This window comes from Coregonus lavaretus, assembly GCF_964263955.1.
Source record: "Coregonus lavaretus genome assembly, contig: SUPER_35_unloc_5, whole genome shotgun sequence".
NCBI lineage: Eukaryota > Metazoa > Chordata > Actinopteri > Salmoniformes > Salmonidae > Coregonus > Coregonus lavaretus.
In genome coordinates this window covers 100,971-121,048 of record NW_028167177.1, presented here as the reverse complement: position 1 = coordinate 121,048, position 20,078 = coordinate 100,971, and the positions used below count along the sequence as shown (strand labels likewise).

At 45.0% G+C, this 20,078-nt stretch overlaps 1 pseudogene across 1 annotated transcript; it reads right to left on the bottom strand.

The window, feature by feature from the left end:
* Positions 1-1,302: 1,302 nt before the first annotated feature.
* Positions 1,303-14,947, bottom strand: LOC311110380 (annotated as a pseudogene). Its single transcript, XR_014615925.1, has 6 exons — positions 14,488-14,947; positions 6,399-6,529; positions 6,027-6,209; positions 3,920-4,084; positions 3,422-3,533; positions 1,303-3,212 (listed from the first exon to the last, which is right to left on the bottom strand). The product of XR_014615925.1 is annotated as an uncharacterized misc_RNA (transcript).
* Between the last annotated feature and the right edge of the window lie 5,131 nt (positions 14,948-20,078).

Sequence of the window (20,078 nt, the reverse complement as noted above, 5' to 3'; positions counted from 1 at the left end):
CACATTGAAGTATCTGGCCTGCTGCACGGAAAATATTTTTTCACATCCATTGCGAATGATATAGTAAAACTAAAGTTCCTCACAGTAAGCTATTTGAAAAGTCTTTACAACAATCTCCCCCTCGATAATCACCAATCCTCGGTGTGAGAGCAATGGAAGTTATTGGCCTACTGCTGCAGTGGCCTATAGGCTGTTCCATGTGCTCATTTTTTAAACCGCCAATGGTGTATCAATGTGTCCATATGGTAGAGGCTGGTGATCTCGCGTTAGTTGACTTTTAACTTTCTATCAATTTCGTTCAGATTTTTATGATTAACCATATGACAATGATTTTGAGAAACTGATAGGAAGGATAAGTTATTGTAACATACAGTAACTGCCAAAATAATGGAAACACTTGAGTAAATGAGGGATACAAAGTATATTGAAAGCAGGTGTTTCCACACAGGTGTGGTTCCTGAGTTAATTAAGCAATTAACAGGGTCATGTATAAAAATGCTGGTCAGGCCATTATTTTGGCTACCATGGCTATGCCCCTCATCCACAGGGCAAGAGTGGTCACTGATTGGTTTGATGAGCATGAAAATGATGTAAACCATATGCCATGGCCATCTCAGTCACAAGATCTCAACCCAACTGAAGACTTAGAGATTCTGGAGCAGTGCCTGAGACAGCATTTTACACCACCATCAACAAAACCCCAAATTGTGGAATTTTTCATGGAAGAATGGTGTCGCATCCCTCCAATAGTTCCAGACACTTGGTGGCCCAGCGCCCTATTAAGACACTATGTTGGTGTTTTGGCAGTTACCTGTAGTTTGCAATTAAAAGGGCCTCTCCTTGGTGTGAACGGTCTGGTGCTCCCATAGTTTGCCGAAGCGATTCCCACATGCGGGGCAGGCATACAGCTTGTTGGCGTCTGTCCTAAATCTGGGCCACCCACGTTGTGACCCAATGACACCAGAAGAGGTAGACGCAGGAGTCACCCTCAGGTGGTTAGTCTTTGAGCTCCCTCCTTGACCTTTAGCCATTGTTGGGATTGTGTGCTGTGTTATAGGCTAGCTCTTGTGGGGAGTGCCCAACCTGACCATGTGCGCAGCAATGCGCACACGGCAGTCGGCTATAAACGCAAATGTTCCATTAGCAGGAAAACACCATTCTCAACAGTGACCACAAATGTGATTATGCATATAGTGCTTTTATTATAAAGGTGCATTTTAGAATCTTGAAACTCACGAGCTGCGTATGCATGCCAGTTAGACCCTACACCCATTGTAAAGCGGATTAATGTGCTTAATTTTAAGAAGTTATTTGGCCACTTTAGTTGTGATACAAACCTTATCAAAACATATAGGCCTATGGGCTAGGCTACATGAGGTGTGCGACTATGAGAGAAAAAACAAACATGCGCGGTTTCTTGCCTTACTGCACAAGCTGGGAATCATTCACAAGTGAAAAGCTAATACTGTCACCCATCAGACTATTCTTGATTTAATCTCGTCTTTACATATGCTAAATAATATATGTGTGAAATGAGTTTTGATTTAGAATGGACTATTATCATGCACCTGTCTCGAAACAGGGACAGGGGAAAAAAATACATGTCATCTATGCACATAAATAGCTAATGGAGGACGTTTTTCCTGTGGTTCATTTTCATGCCAGCCAGGTAGGCTATACTCCTGTTGTAAAGAAAAGCAATGTGCTTAATATTAGGAAAGTTGAGAAATAAATATAGTAGGCCTAGCCTATAGAACGCTGATGGGATCCTCTTTTTAATAGAGGCTATTCACTCTGTTTTCTCATGCAATTGCATAACCTATAGAAATGTTGCGCAACATGAGCTCATGAAGTGTTTGATTCGATTTTCGAATGCATTTGCATTGCTGTCAGAGTGATTAGAGGGACAATAGAATGGTGAGTACAAGGCAGTTAGCAAGTTTAGTAGGCTACTAATGACCATCAGCAGTATCAGAACTTGGAGAAGCCTAGTTACCGTGACTAAATGGTAACATGGAATTTGACTGCTGTCATGACTCGTGACCGCCGGAAGTGGCGGTAATTGGGTCTCCCAGGTCTAAATCAGTGCCTGATTAGAGGGGAACATTTAAAAAACACAGTGGAACTGGCTTCGAGGTCCAGAGTTGAGTTTGAGGGCTATACACCATACATGGGCCGTGTGCATTTTCTGCTGGTGTATCCTGAGGTAGCTCCTCTCTGAGAACCTCTTCCCACAGTGCATACAGGCGAACAGCCGCTCTCCTGTGTGGACCTTCAGATGAATCTTCAGCTGGTGGTGGTGGGAGAACCTCTTCTCACACTGGGGAAGCTGTAGGATTTCTCTCCTCTGTGGACACTCTGGTGCCTCTTCAGGTTGGACGAGTGTGAAAAACTGGCTCGGCACATGTGGCAGCCGAATGGTTTCTCTCCTGTGTGGACCCTCTGGTGCCTCTTCAGGCTGGACAAGTGTGAAAAACTGGCCCCGCACTGGTGGCAGCCGAACGGTTTCTCCCCCGTGTGCATCCTCTGGTGGATCTCCACCTGTTTGGGGAAACGGAAGGTTTTCCCACAGAACGAACACGGGAAGCGCTTCTCTTTGCTACCAGATCTGCTGATAGCGTTACTACTACTGTCATTTGTCAATGGGCTTGTGTTGCCATTTAGTGTTGAGGCACTGGCATTGTCTGATGTCTGGTTTAACATTAGGAGAGTGTGAGGAGGACGAAGGCCAGGGAGTGTCTGTGTTGTCACAGGGTCCATGTTCCAGTTGATAGATCCTATAGAAGGCAGGCTGAAGGCAGCACCTGTTAGAGGATTAACCTGAGGCACCATCAGTCTCTCTGAATCACAACTATAGGAGCAGGATGGAGCATCACTAGCCGAGTCTGTGTCTGTTCTCTCCTGCCGCATTCGGACACCTCCCCTTCCCCGCGGACCAAATCTACACCTCGCCCTGGTCTCAGCCAGTCCGTTGTCATGGAGACTAAGTTCGGTTGATGTTTTGTGTTCGATTGTCTGTTTCTGGTTGTGGTTAACAGTGTTGTTCCCCAGCCCAGAGTTGAGGACGCTGTCCCATCCACTGGCCTCCACTATGTCACCTCTGATCCTGGCCTGCTCAGTGATGTCGTCACCTGGGACATTGGCCGCACCGGTCTGGGTCTGGGAATCCAAGATGGCCACCCAGTCTCCTCTGTTAGCCTCCAGCCAACCACCTGCAGGAAAAGGTGGCAGAGAACATGGCAGAGAACTCTACATATGGAGTCAATTACCTGGTCAAGTTCATACATTATAATGTGTGTTTATGTATGTAAACATAAGTTCTATTGATTTAATTTTATGGGAAAAAAACAGTAGCCAGGCGCATCACTATTCCCATTGAAGATCTATTACTGTATGTAGGCTATATGTATTTCTCCCTTACCTTGCTCCCCCATCTTTACTCCACTCAGCAAGTCAATGCTCTCTGGTCCGTCTTCTATTGTCTCCTCTTTGACCAGCAGCAGATCAGGCTTCCCATCCTCCATGTCTACTGACTGTAAGAGATACAGAGTGAGAGGATGTTGGATCAAGAAATCTGATATGAGCACCCTGCTTTGGAGCATCTTGTGATTGGGCAATGAGGGATTGCTGAGTACTATGCAAACATGTTATTTAATTGGATTACTTGACAATTAATCAAGTCCGTATCCACAAATAACATTTTATTGGTCGCATACACATATTTAGCAGACGTTATTGCGGGTGTAAATGCTTGTACGTCTCAGCGTGAGAGTGCTGATCTAGGATCTGTCTACATAGCTTTATTCATTATAATCGAAAAGGCTAAAGTGATCCTAGATCAGCACTCCTACTCTGAGAGGCTTTGTGGATACGGGCCCTGACCTAATACCATACAGACAGTAGTTCACTGTGGGCTCACCTCAGTGAGACTGTGTGTGGTCCTGTGCTGCTCAGCTGGTTCCTCTGTGGGTTCAGGAGGAGGTGTAGTCTGGTTGTCCCCCATGACCATGGTCCCCTCAGGGTTCCCCAGACCCTCCTCACACCCCTCCTTCTTCACCAGCAGCACCTCTGGACCCTCCTCCTCCTGGAAGAGACAGGTGATACAGATTACACAGACATACACTCCCTCAGGTACGTACACACAGATAATAAACACACTTTCAACATGGAGTGTTTACCCATCCCCACTACATTTGAGTCCTATACTGTAGTTACAGAATGACTTCATTGTTGTTAAACCCATCATGGTGCCCATAAATATGTTGAGGGTAAATATGAGTCAGCTATGATAAGTCAAAAAGTCATCATCAGACAAACCCGCTAAGCCCAGTCAAAGCTCTTCTGTCCTGGCACTCAAATGGTGGAACCAGCTTCCCCCTGAAGCTAGGACAGCGGAGTTCCTGCACATCTTCCGAAAACATCCGGGACCCTCTTCAAAGAAAAGTTAATACAATATATATATATATATTTCCCTACTAGCACTGACTGCTGATAACTCCTTTGAGGTAAATTGTACTTGCTGCAACTGTGATATGTGGTTGTCTCACCCAGCTATCTTAAGATGAATGCACTAATTCTAAGTCGCTCTGGATAAGAGCATCTGCTAAATGACTTAAATGTAATGTTTCAACAAAAACTCTGCATGAACTTGATAAACTGCATTCATTTTCTCATTAAAAGTGTCTTGGGAAAAAATTAAGTAGTTGAATGGAAGTAATGAAATAGGTATTTGTGAACATCATTATAGCCTACACAGTACAAACACAATACGTAACAGACTTTTTAGGCTTATATATTTCTTTTATTTCACACAATGTCTGGATGCAATATTCTACCCAGGAATATTCAACACTGAAATCTGTTACTCTCGTTACTGCAAATGCATCTGTGGATCTTTTCTGCTGACAACAATGAAAATTAATCTTTGTATTTAATGCAGGGTTTGATCTAAACATCAGAAGCTATCAAGTTTTTCTGCTGGTGTATTCTGAGGATCCTCTCTGAGAATCTCCCATGTGGACCTTCAGGTGCATCTTCAGGTTGCCAGCCAAAGCGAAGCGCATGTCACACTGGGTACAGCTAAAGGGTTTCTCCCCTGTGTGGACCCTCTGGTGCCTCTTCAGGTCACCAGCCTGGGAGAACCTCTTCTCACACTGGGGGCAGATGTAGGGTTTCTCCCCTGTGTGGACCCTCTGGTGCCTCTTCAGGTGGTGCTGGTGGGAGAACCTCTTCTCACACTGGGTACAGCTGAAGGATTTCTCCCCTGTGTGGACCCTCTGGTGACACTCCACCTTCTGGAGGCAGCTGAAGCCTTTGTTACAGAACATGCAGAGGAACCGCTTCTCTTTACTATTACCTGATGTTGCTCCCCCTCCCTGAGCCTTGGCACTTTGGTCCTTTGAGTTCAATACCTGATCGAAAAGGACCTGGCCGTGTGAATCCGAAGGTGCCATCGATGTGGACATTGGGTCGCGATCCCTGAATGCGTGTAAAGCGGAGTGGGCGGCGACATTTAGATTTGTCTTTAAGCTTCCCCTGTAATCTAAGAAATCTCTGCCTTGTGAGTGTCCTTCTCCTAAGTCAGTCTCGTCTATATTCCATGTCAGAGGAGTGTCGTCCTCCACTTTCACCTCATCTACAACCAGACCCTCCCCTTTCTTATCTAGGCACCCTTCAGAGTAAACACTACTACTGTACCGGTTCCATTCCCCTCTAGATAGATCAGTCTGTGTCTCTAAACCCAAGGGCATGTTGCCAGGGTCCATCTCTGTAGCGTAAGAACAAGACGGATCATTGCCAGTCTCTAACACGTCACCTGAGTCCCGATGGGAATGAACCGTCCTCAGGCTTGGGTTACCATGAAGTAAATGCTCTGAACTGGGAGCAGGAGGACAGCCCAGTCTCCCTAGCCCCAGTCTCTCTGTGTCTGACCTGTGGTCAGATCCTGTGTGTAAAAGCCTTTTTGTTACAGTTAAAGTCTCTTTATCTGTCTCTGACTTGAGGACGGCGTTCGGCGTTCCACTGACCTCCGTGATTCTGCGTCGTGTCCTAAGCCTGGGAGCGGCGGCGGTGTGTAGGTCCTCCGTGGCTACAGGGGGCGCCACTCCAGCTGCTGCTCCAGTCTGAATATCGCTACTGTGCCGTTGGTCCTCCTCTCCTTCAGACCTCTCCTGCTTGACCCCAGGACCTGCAGCCTCTGCATCTGCAGACTGACACGAAGAGATTAGGTTATTACTGGTATATGAGTTGAATTGGATAACAATCTCTTAGGAAAGTCTCACAAGCTCCTCTATGGCAGATAACTAAGGAGGTACATGAATAGCTGAGGGGAGCCTTTCTGAAATAAACGGGCCACATTTGATGTACTGTAATTTACTTTGTTACACTATGACACTAACCTCTATCACGATAACATGCTGGGTTGAGGTTCCACTCCCCTCATCAACAGCTATAGGTTGGTCATCTCTCCACACGTTGTGTCCTGCTGGCTTTGCAAAGCTCCTGTGGCCTCCAGTGAGATGTCCTTCACCTAAGAGAGGGATTGGGGTAAAAGGGGTTGCTAGGTTTGCTACTTTCAATTCTCAACACTATATTGTACACTATTGTCACTGTCTACAATTGGCAAGGATGTAAGGTAACACTTCTCATAACTTCTTGATACTATTTATTCATTATGTTCCATGCATCACATTGTTTTAAAAGTATGACAATAGCAAATATGGTTAGAATATGATACTGTGTCTTTGTGAATTAAAAATGTGTTCTTAATTGACCTGCCTGGTAAAATAAAACAAAGTGTGCAAGATAGCTAAGTAATCAGGGGAAGAATTGCATGCTATCCAAACACTGACCAAGACCATAGACTTCGATAGACATCACATTGTATCTTTCCCATTATCGGTCAGTGAGAGCATGGGCAGCTCCATTGTAGTACAGACTGAGATACGTTCCCGGATTCATCCAATAGCATTGAGGAGATTACCAATAAGTGCATAGACGACGTCGTCCCCAAAGTGACCATACGAACGTATCCAAACCAAAACCCATGGATTACCGGCAATATCCGCGCTGGGCAAAAGACTAGAGCTACCGCTTACAAGGAACGGGACACAGACATGGACGCCTACAAGAAAGCCCGCTACGACCTTTGACGAGACATCAAACATGGAAAAGGACAATATAGGAGGAAGGTGGAGTCCTATTACACAGTCTCTGACGCTCTTCGGCTGTGGCAGGGCTTGCAGACGATAACAGATTACAAAGGAAACCCAGCTGTGAAATGCCCAGAACTCCCAAGTGAGCTAAATGCCTTTTATGCTCGCTTCAAGGAAAACAACACTGAGTTATGCATGAAAGACAATGTTGTTCCGGATGACTGTGTGATCTCGCTCTCTGTGGGTGATGCGAGTAAACTTTTAAACAGGTTAAACACTCAATGTTAAACACTCACAAAGACGGAATACCAGGGTACGTTCTCAGAGCCTACACAGACCAGCTGGCAAGTGTCTTCACGGACATTTTCAATCTCTCCTTGTCCCAGTCTGTAATGGAAAGATGGTGCTGATAGACATGGCCACCTTGTTTCAGGCTCCTAAGCAACTTTGCAGTATTTTTTATTTATTTTTTATGTTATAACTCAAGTTATTAGCCCAGAACGTTATTTGCATTATTACATACAGCCAGTAAGAATTTGGGATATCAGAGAGGCAGTAATTCACCAGCATTTCGACCAGGAATATGACTTTCCTGAATTGGATCCTTTGTTCGTACTTTCCAAGGCGATTGAACTTATCCCAGAGGCTGCTCCAAGATGCCGCCGGCGGAGAAGAGGTATTCGGAGTGGACTTTTAGTCCAACTCAGGAGGCGTGCACACCATCCACCGCTTCTGAGTATATTACTCGCTAATGTTCATTCCCTGGACAATAAAGTAGACGAGCTCAGGGCGAGGATCTCCTTCCAGAGAGACATCAGGGACTGTAACATACTCAGTTTCACGGAATCATGGCTCTCTCTGGATATACTGTCCCCGTCCATACAGCCAGCTGGGCTTTCAATACATTGTGCCGATAGGAATAAAGAACTCTCCGGCAAGCAGGAAGGCGGAGGTGTATGTTTCATGATTAACTACTCACGGTATGATTGTGGTAACATACAGGAACTCAAGTCCTTTTGTTCACCAGACCTAGAATACCTCACAATCAAATGCCGACCACATCACCTCCCTAAAGAATTTTCTTCGGTTATCGTCACAGCCGTATATATATATATATTACCCCTCAAACCGATACCACGACAGCTCTCAAGGAACTACACTGGACCTTGTGCAAACTGGAAACTGCATATCCTGAGGCCAAATGTATTATAGCTGGGGACTTTAATAAAGAAAATCTGAGGAAAACGCTACCGACCATTGTTACTCTCCCACCGGGATGGCTACAAGGCCCTTCTCCAACCTACCTTTGGCAAATCAGATCACAACTGCATTTTGTTCCTCCCTTCCTATAGGCAGAAACTCAAACAGGAAGTACCCGTGCTAAGGTCTATTCAACGCTGGTCTGACCAATCGGAATCCATGCTTCAAGACGGTTTTGATCACGCGGACTGGGACTTGTTCCGGGTTGCCTATGAGAATAACATTGATGTATACACTGACACGGTGGCTGAGTTCATCAGGAAGAGTATAGGGGATGTTGTTCACACTGTGACGATTAAAACCTATCCAAACCAAAAACCGTGGATAGATGGCAGCATTCCCACAAAACAAAGCGTGAACCACCGCATTTAACCATGTCAAGGTGACTGGATATATGATCGAATACAAACAGTCCAGTTATGCCCTCCGTAAGGCAATCAAACAGGCAAAACGTCAGTACAGAGACAAAGTGAAGTTGCAATTCAACGGCTCACACACGAGACGTATGTGGCAGGGACTCCAGACAAATCACGGATTATGAAGGGAAAACCAGCCACGTCACAGACACCGACGTCTTGCTCCGGACAAGCTAAACCCCTTCTTTGCCTGAGTCGAGGATAACACCGTGCCGCTCCAGAGGATGGTGAGCTCTCGTTCTCCGTGGCTGACGTGAGTAAGACATTTAAGCGTGTTAACCCTCGCAAGGCTGCCGGCCCTTACGGCATCCCTGGCCGCGTTCTCAGAGCATGCGCAGACCAGCTGGCTGGAGTGTTTACACTCCATATTCAATCTCTCCTTATCCCAGTCTGCTGTCCCCACTTGCTTCAAGATGTCCACAATTGTTCCTGTACCCAAGAAAGCGAAAGTAACTAAATGACCATCGCCCCATAGCACTCACTTCTGTCATCATGAAGTGCTTTGAGAGGCTAGTTAAGGATCATCTCACCTCTACCTTACCTGACAACCTAGACACACTTCAATTTGCATACCGCCCCAATAGATCCACAGACGATGCCATCACCATCGCACTGCCCTATCCCATCTGGACAAGAGGAATACCTATGTAAGAATGCTGTTCATTGACTACAGCTCAGCCTTCAACACCATAATATCCTCCAAGTTCATCATTAAGCTCAGGGCCCTGGGTCTGAACCCCGCCCTGTGCAACTGGGTCCTGGTGTTCGACGGGCCACCCCCAGGTGGTGAAGGTAGGCAACAACACCTCCACTACACTGATCCTCAACACAGGGGCCCCTCAAGGGTGCATGCTCAGCCCCCTCCTGGACTCCCTGTTTACCCATGACTGCGTGGCCACTCACGCCTCCAACTCAATCATCAAGTTTGCAGACGACACAACATTAGTAGGCCTGATTACCAACAACGACGAGACAGCCTACAGGGAGGAGGTGAGGGCCCTGGCGGAGTGGTGCCAGGAAAATAACCTCTCCCTCAACAAAACGAAGGAGCTGATCGTGGACTTCAGGAGACAGCAGAGGGCGCAGGCCCCCATCCACATCGATGGGGCCACAGTGGAGAAGGTGAAAAGCTTCAAGTTCCTCGGCGTACACATCATTGACAATCTGAAATGGTCCACCCACATAGACAGTGTGGTGAAGAAGGTGCAACATTTCCTCTTCAACCTCAGGAGGCTGAAGAAATTCGGCTTGGCCCCTAAAGATCCTCACAAACTTTTACAGATGCACCATTGAGAGCATCCGGTCATCCTGTCAGGCTGTATCACCGCATGGTACAGCAACTGCACCATCCGCAACCGCAGGGCTCTCCAGAGGGTGGTGCAGTCAGCCCAATGTATATTTTGATTTGTTTAACCCTTTTTTGGTTACTACATTTTCGTCATTTAGCAGACGCTCTTATCCAGAGCGACTTACAAATTGGACATGGTTCCATATGTGTTATTTCATAGTTTTGATGTCTTCACTATTATTCTACAATGTAGAAAATAGTAAAAATAAAGAAAAACCCTTGAATGAGTAGGTGTGTCCAACCTTTTGACCGGTACTGTATATAATGAACAGAAATATGAATGCAACATGTAAAGTGTTGGTCCCATGTTTCATGAGATGAAATAAAAATATCCCAGAAATGTTCCATACGCACAAAAAAACTATTTTTCTCAAATGTTGTGTATACATTTGTTTACATCCCTATTAGTGAGCATTTCTCTTTTGCCAAGATAATCCATCCAACCGGCCTCACAACCGCAGACCATGTGTAACCACGCCAGCCCAGGATTCCACATCCGGCCTCTTTACCTGCGGGATCGTCTGAAACCAGCCACCCGGACAGCTGATCAAACTGAGGAGTATTTCTGTCTGCAATAAAGTCCTTTTGTGGATTCTGATTGGCTGGGCCTGGATCCCCAGTGGGTGGGCCTATGTCCTCCCAGGCTCACCCATGGCTGCGCCCCTGCCCAGTCATGTGAAATCCATAGATTAGGGCCTAATGAATTTATTTCAGTTTACCGATTTCCTTATATGAACTGTAACTCAGTAAAATCGTTGAATGTTGCATTTATATTTTTGTTCCATATACAATACACATATATACATTTATACTCCGGACATTGCTCGTCCTAATTTTTCTATATTTCTTAATTCCATTCTTTTACTTTTAGATTAGTGTGTATTGTTAGATATTACTGCACTGTTGGAGCTAGGAACATAGGCATTTCGCTACACCCGCAATAATATCTGCTAAACATGTGTATGTGACCAATAACATTTGATCCCAACATGTTTCAAACTGACCACCATTGTCCCTGTTCCCAAGAACTCCAAGGTAACCTGCCTAAATGACTATCATCCCATAGTACTCACATCTGTAATAATGAGCTTTGAAAGGCTGGTCATGACGCATCAACATATCATTCCAGACACCCTGGACCCACTCCAATTCGCATACCGCCCCAACAGATCCACAGATGACGCAATCTCAATTGCACTTCACACTGCTCTCTCCCACCTTGACTAGAGGGGAAATAACTATGTGAGAATGCTGTTCATAGACTACAGCTCAGCGTTCAAAACCATAGTCCCCTCCAACTCATCACCAAGCTCGGGACCCTGCGACTGAACACCTCCCTCTGCAACTGGATCCTGGACTGCCTGATGTGCCGGCCCTAGGTTGTGAGGGTAGGCAACAACACCTCCGCCACGCTGACCCTCAACATGGGGGCCACTCAGGGGTGCGTGCTTAGTCCCTTCCTGTAAACCCTGTTCACCCACAACTGCACAGCCACGCACAACTTCAACACCATCATCAAGTTTGCTGACGACACGACGGTGTTAGGCCTGCTAACCGACGGCGATGAGACAGCTACAGGGAGGAGATCAGAGACCTGGCATACATTCACAACACACACATACCGATGCCACACACATATCTACCTCAAATACGTCGTACCCATGCACAGTGATTCACAGACAGAAGGGGTAACCCATACAGGTCACAGGGGCTATAAAGCTGAAGCATCCGTTTAGAACGTTTTCTCACCACCAAATATGGTAGTGAGAGGAAGTCCAGTCGTGGGTAGTGGGAGAGGATGGAACTAGGTGAAACTGGGCCGACATCCTGCAAATTCTCTCATCGATTAAACGTCTGATCTCAATACATTTTTCTGTTCCCAAAACTACAATCTGTTACAAACACAGTGCACTAAGTTTTATAGACTTCATGCTTTACCAAAGTTTTAAAAAATTGCATTGTTTATTAGGAGTGCAACATCGAATTGAGTTTGTGCACACGCGCACTTCAGAGGAGGCGTTCCCTAACGGAAATATTCAAATACCTACTAGAACGCGCCAATAGGATCTCGCTAGCTCGTGCTTGGCTTTGCCCACCTCCTTGCTTGTTCGGCCAACTATGCTTAATTTGCTCCCACTGTAAACTACACAAATTAACTATCTTGGGTTAGTTATAAATATCTTTGGTGATATGGTACTGATACTCCCTGTATATAGCTTCAATCTTGTGTACAGTCATGGTCAAAAGTTGTGAGAATGACACAAGTATTGGTCTTCACAAAGTTTGCTGCTTCAGTGTTTTTAGATATTTTTGTCAGATGTTACTATGGTATACTGAAGTATAATTACAAGCATTCCATAAGTGTCAAAGGCTTTTATTGACAATTACATTAAGTTTATGCAAAGAGTCAATATTTGCAGTGTTGACCCTTCTTTTTCAAGACCTCTGCAATCCGCCCTGGCATGCTGTCAAATAACTTCTGGGCCACATCCTGACTGATGGCAGCCCATTCTTGCATAATCAATGCTTGGGAGTTTGTCAGAATTTGTGTGTTTTTGTTTGTCCACCCGCCTCTTGAGGATTTACCACAAGTTCTCAATGGGATCAAGGTCTGGGGAGTTTCCTGGCCATGGACCCAAAATGTCGATGTTTTGTTCCCCGAGCAACTTAGTTATCACTTTTGCCTTATGGCAAGGTGCTCCATAATGCTGGAAAAGGCATTGTTTGTCACCAAACTATTCTTGGATGGTTGGGAGAAGTTGCTCTCAGAGGATGTGTTGGTACCATTCTTTAATCATGGCTGTGTTCTTAGGCAAAATTGTGAGTGAGCCCACTCCCTTGGCTGAGAAGCAACCCCACACATGAATGGTCTCAGGATGCTTTACTGTTGGCATGACACAGGACTGATGGTAGCGCTCACCTTGTCTTCTCCGGACAAGCTTTTGTCCGGAAGCCCCAAACAATCGGAAAGGGTATTCATCAGAGAAAATGACTTTACCCCAGTCCTCAGCAGTCCAATCCCTGTACCTTTTGCAGGATATCAGTCTGTCCCTGATGTTTTTCCTGGAGAGAAGTGGCTTTCTCGCTGCCCTTCTTGACACAAGGCCATCCTCCAAAAGTCTTCGCCTCACTGTGCGTGCAGATGCACTCACACCTGCCTGCTGCCATTCCTGAGCAAGCTCTGCACAGGTGGTGCCCGATCCCACGGCTGAATCAACTTTAGGAGACGGTCCTGGCGCTTGCTGGACTTTCTTGGGCGCCCTGAAGCCTTCTTCACAACAATTGAACCTCTCTCCTTGAAGTTCTTGATGACCTGATAAATGGTTGATTTAGGTGCAATCTTACTAGCAGCAATATCCTTTCCTGTGAAGCCCATTTTGTGCAAAGCAATGATGATGGCACGTGTTTCCTTGCAGGTAACCATGGTTAACAGAGGAAGAACTATGATTTCAAGCACCACCCTCCTTTTAAAGCTTCCAGTCTGTTATTCTAACTCAATCAGCATGACAGAGTGATCTCCAGCCTTGTCCTCGTCAACACTCTCACCTGTGTTAACGAGAGAATCACTGACATGATGTCAGCTGGTCCTTTTGTGGCAGGGCTGAAATGCAGTGGAAATGTTTTTGGGGAATTAAGTTCATTTTCATGGCAAAGAGGGACTTTGCAATTAATCTGATCATGCTTCATAACATTCTGGAATATATGCAAATTGCCATCAAAAACTGAGGCAGCAGACTTTGTGAAAATGTATACTTGTGTCATTCTCAAAACTTTGCCCACGACTGTATTTTATTCCTATTCCTCGTGTTACAATTTGTATTTTGCTTATTTTTTTACTCTGCATCATTGGGAAGCGCTCGTAAGCATTTCACAGTATATCTACACCTGTTGTATTCAGCGCATGTGACAAATACAATTTGATGCCACCATTTTGTAGTCAATTTTCTTTTTCTACTACTTTATGAGTTGGTGAAACAAACAAAGTGTGCATACTGCCACCTGTATTGTGTTGTTTGAACAGGTATAAAGACAAAGTTGGCGATTTACTACCACCTGCAGTTATGATATTTTTACTCACGAGTATAATTCATTGGCTGATCAAAGATCCCTGAATGGCATAATGTGATCCTTCCTTAACCCATAGGACGTCCCACCCAGTTGACTGCTTCAAAACGGCCCAAGTACTCAATGGCGCTGCCCATACTAACAAGCTTTTGAGTCCACTATCATTCTCTAGGACCAACACACTATTTTGGGTAACACATCTGAACACATGGGCCCCGCAGCCTCTGCCTTCTGCAAAATGTACCTCTTGCCATTCCTCTGTATCGCTCTCGCATTGTCCTCTCCGCGCGGTCCCGTGCCACCTTCAGTTCCAGTAGCTGTAGTTTCCTCCGCAATCCCCTGTTTTCTTTCTGGCTTTGAGACATTTCCAAACGAAACACTGCATAGTCGTCGTCTACGAGTTTACAGATCTCTGCCACGGCTGCATTCGCTAGCACCTCCATAATGGAGGCTATTTGAGTGTGAAAAACCATACAGTTAGCCATTGTTAGCTAACGTTAACAAGTAGCCAGCTAGCGTTAACTAGATAACATATCGACCAAGTCCTGTCTCCAACGTGAATTAAAGACTACCTGAGGTAAGTATGTGATTCTGTGCAATTAAATGAGTTTGAGTTCCAGGGTGTTGTTAAATGTCTAAATAAGAAACGCTAACAAGAAATTGTTCTTGGTCAACGTTAACTTCCTTTTACACAGAAGATAAATGATCTTATTGGTTGGTGTCATAGCTCAAAGGGCGTGGTTAAATGAAAAATGAATGCGCACTGTTCTTTGAATCACGGTACTACTTATTACATTGCACATCAATTCTATGATCAGTAGTTGTGTCCGAATACCAATACTAGCGTACTATATGCTTCATTAAACTGCATACTCATTTCGCGTTTGATTTAGGAGAATTCACTCGTCTTTTCCGATTTACGTGTTTGACAAGAGGTGATAATGAGAGATTGACGCCCTGTAACAAAATGAACGAATGGTGGGAGTCAACGCAATGGCGCATTAGATGGATGATGCATTCAAAATGTCATATACTATAAGACGTTAATTTTCGCATAATATTTTGTAAGCTAGCATATGGGTATTCGGAAACGACCAATATCTTTACAGCTGAGAACAGACTTGTTTAGAAATTAGTGTGTTAGTAAGAAAGAATATAACAACTTTATACCACCTTAATCAAATTGTATTAGTCACATGCTTCGTAAACAACAGGTGTGAATTAACAGTGTAACGCTTACGTATGGGCCCTTCCCAACAATGTAGAGGGAAAGAAAATAGAGCCATAGGGTGCGTTCGTAAATTCACTCTGGCTATCTATTCAGATTTCAGAGCACTCTGGTCTGAGTGTGCCAGAGTGCAGAATAACTGATGAATTCATGAACTCCCAACACCCGTTGAATATGACCAGTGTCAATAAAAGTTGGCAAAAAAAGGTAATTCAAGTGTTGCCAGCAGCACAGTTACAGTCACTAACGCTCTAGATAACATGAAAACAGTCTAACCACCTCTGCGGGGGCGAGTAAAATGGTCAGTGAGGTGTTCTCTCATTTGTGTCTGTTAGTAGCTAGCAAGCTAGCCAACTTTAGCCAGTTAGCTTGGGTGCTTGACTGCCTTTGTGAGGTCAGAACACTCGGATCAACCCTACTCTTCCGCCAGTGTCCAGTGAGCGCTCTGAACGAACACACCCATAATAGAAAAGTAAACACGTAATAATAAAAGTAGTAAATTAGTAACGATAACTTTGCTATATACACGGGTACCAGTACGTAGTCGATGTGCAGGGGTACCAGGTAATTGAGGAAGATATGTACATATAAGTATGAATAAAGTGACATAGTAAACAGTAGCAGCGGCTTATGTGATGAGTCAAAAAAGTTAGTGCAAAAAGGGTCAATGCACATAGCTAAATAGTCAACCAAATAGCTACCTGGACTAACTACTTAGCAGTCTTATGGCTTGGGGGTAAAAGCTGTTAAGGGTCCTGTTGGTTCCAGACTTGGTGGATTGGTACCGCTTGCCATGCGGTGCCGGAGATTACAGTCTGACTTGGGTGGCTCGAGTCTGACAATTTTTAGGGCCTTCCTCTGAGACCACCATATCGCGACTGATGCGGAGCTCACTGAGCAGCCTGCTAGCCCGACCACCGAGGTTGAGGAGCCTAGCAGCAAATGCAATACCCGCCCATCCCCAACGCCGCTTGCTGACCCAACAACAAGATTGAAAATAGCCATGGCCTAGCACCAACAGCATGAGGGTAACATCACAACAAGCACCTGCAACTTCGTTACTCCAGCCACTAGCGGTGCGTGGGTAAAATCCCTGGGGAAGCCAAGCCAGGAAAATCACCTATGCTTAGTCTAATACAGTGACAACTAAAATACACCAAAAACTATTTAGTCGCAACATAACCTAAATACAGTATGTTGTGGCTGTCCATGGTATTGATTTTGTGTGTGTGTTCGTGTGCTTGCAATTTGAAAAACATGTTGACTCACCCTACTTGTAGAGAAACGCCAATGCCATCCTCCTCTCATGTTGCGGAAACGGTCTATGACTCTGTCATAGAGTATACACTTTTAGTTTTTGTTGTCCTAGGCTACCTGATAAATTATTTAGTTTTTTCTTGGTAAATTTTTTGGGGAAGCCTGGCTTCCCTTGGCATCCATGAATACACACCACTGCTTCCGACGACCTCGGTGATGAGGAGGCAGCGCAGGTTTTCTTGACACTTACCCAAGCCGCATTTTCAGTGGGAGAAAGCGGCCTTTTGTAGCGCCTGGTTCAAGGTCTATGACTCCGCGCCTGGTTCAAGGTCTATGACTCCGTCATAGAGTATACACTTTTAGTTTTTGTTGTCCTAGGCTACCTGATAAATTATTTAGTTTTTTCTTGGTACATTTTTTGGGGAAGCCTGGCTTCCCTTGGCATCCATGAATACACACCACTGCTTCCGACGACCTCGGTGATGAGGAGGCAGCGCAGGTTTTCTTGACACTTACCCAAGCCGCATTTTCAGTGGGAGAAAGCGGCCTTTTGTAGCGCCTGGTTCAAGGTCTGCAGTTGGTTGTGGTGCACGCTATGTCGTATGAGGAGGCAATAGATTACTTTTTCAATGTGTGTAGCTCCCTGTACAAGTTCTTTAGGAAACCCACAGTGACACAGTACACTGGGGAAAAACTTAAAATACTTATTGATCAGAGACAGAATGGCCACCTTGCCACGGTGTTTCCTGTTGCTCAGTTGGTAGAGCATGGCGTTTGCAACGCCAGGGTTGTGGGTTCGATTCCCACGGGGGGGGGCAGTATGAAACATGTATGCACTCACTAACTGTAAGTCGCTCTGGATAAGAGCGTCTGCTAAATGACTAAAATGTAAAAATGTGTCAGTCATTTTTAAATAATGTGACATCACAGAGATGTTCGGTGAATTAAAATCTAAATCGCGCATATGGCACTGCTATGTGAGACTTGAGGCCACAGGCATATTGAAAGCAGTGACAGAGCCGACCTTTTAAGTTTATTGCTAACACGACTCACAAAATCCTGGGGCTCCTCCACCCTCTTAACAAGTTACTGCAGTCTGAAACTACTGATCTGCACACCGGTGTCAAACTTGTCCGCAGTACGTATGGGGGCTTGAAAAACTGATGATGCTGAATTCGAAAAGCTTTGGGCAGCATTCCAGGAGGGAGAGCACAAGCACATCTGCTCCAAGCAAACGACGGAGAGTTATGAGAAACTCTGCAAGAGTATCTATTTGAAAAGCCTGGTCTCATAGACTAGACGTGACATAGTAAATGTAAATCCGGGACACTCAAATTTAGTATGATATGTTATGTTTGGTATGCTTAGTGCATTCGGAAAGTATTCAGACCCCTTCACCTTCTCCACATTGTTACGTTAGTCTTATTCTAAAATGGATTGAATTGTTTTTTCCCCCTCATCAATCTACACACAATATCCCATAATGACAAAGCAAAAACCATTTTTACACATTTATAAAAAATAAAAAATAAACGGAAATATCACATTTACGTAAGTATTCAGACCCTTTACTCAGTACTTTGTCGAAGCACCTTTGGCAGCGATTACAGCCTCGAGTCTTCTTGGGTATGACGCTACAAGCTTGGCACAACTTTATTTGGGGAGTTTCTCCCATTCTTCTCTGCAGATCCTCTCAAGATCTGTCAGGTTGGAAGGGGAGCGTCGCTGCACAGCTATTTTCAGGTCTCTCCAGAGATGTTCCATTGGGTTGAAGTCCGGGCTCTGGCTGGGCCACTCAAGGACATTCAAAGACTTGTCCCGAAGCCACTCCTGCGTTGTCTTGGCTGTGTGCTTAGGGTCATTGTCCTGTTGGAAGGTGAACCTTCGCCCCAGTCTGAGATCCTGAGTACTCTGGAGCAGGTTTTCATCAAGGATCTCTCTGTACTTAGCTCCGTTCATCTTTCCCTCGATCCTGACTAGTCCCTGCTGTTGAAAAACAACCCCACAGCATGATGCTGCCACCACGCTTCACAGTAGGGATGGTGCCATGTTTCCTCCAGATGGGACACTTGGTAATCAGGCCAAAGAGTTCAATCTTGGTTTCATCAGACCAGAAGATCTTGTTTCTCATGGTCTGAGAGTCCTTTAGGCCCAAACTCCAAGTGGGCTGTCATGTGCCTTTTATTGAGGAGTGGCTTCCGTCTGGCCACTCTACCATAAAGGCCTGATTGGTGGAGTGCTGCAGAGATTGTGTACTTCTGGAAGGTTCTCCCATCTCCACAGAGGAACTCTGGAGCTCTGTCAGAGTGACCATTGGGTTCTTGGTCACCTCCCTGACCAAGGCACTTCTGCCCCGATTGCTCAGTTTGGCCGGGCGGCCAGCTCTAGGAAGAGTCTTGGTGGTTCCAAACTTCTTCCATTTAAGAATAATGGAGGCCACTGTGTTCTTTGGGACCTTCAATGCTGCAGAAATGTTTTGGTACCCATCCCCAGATCTGTGCCTCGACACAATCCTGTCTCGGAGCTCTACGGACAATTCCTTCGACCTCATGGCTTGGTTTTTGCTCTGACATGCACTGTCAACTGTGGGACCTTATATAGACAGGTGTGTGCCTTTCCAAATCATGTCCAATCAATTGATTTTACCACAGGTGGACTCCAATCAAGTTGTAGAAAAATATCAAGGATGATCAATGGAAACAGGATGCACCCGCACTCAATTTCGAGGCTCATAGCAAAGTGTCTGAATACTATGTTTTTTTATGTTTTATAAATTAGCAAACATTTCTAAAAACCTGTTTTTGCTTTGTCATTATGGGGTATTGTGTGTAGATTGAGGGGGAAATATAATTTAATCAATTTAAGAATAAGCCTGTAACAAAATGTGGAAAAAGGGAAGGGGTCTGAATACTTTGAATGCACTTAACTTGAGATGGAGCTGAATTTGTCTGATCTTCAAAGCATTTGGGAGGGATTGAGATACATTGTCTAGATGAAGTAAGATATCATTGCCATATAATGAGATGACGTGATACGTAGAATTGAGAGACATTGGTGTAATTTCTTTCGATTGTCAAATTGCCTGGGCCAGGGGCTCCATAGACAAAAATAGCAGAGGTGAGATGGAATCACCTTGCCTGCTACTTCTAGTTATTCTGAATGGAACAGAGCAGGTATTGCCTGTTATTACTATGGCTGAGGGATTGGCATATAGCAGGGTTTCCCAGTTAGATTTCCAAAAGGGCCAAATTTGGTCAGGCATGCCAAGCCGAGGGCCAACATGTTTGTTTTTTTGGCGACAGTTTTATGTTTTATCAGTTTTCACTTCTATTGTGATTTTATAATTATTA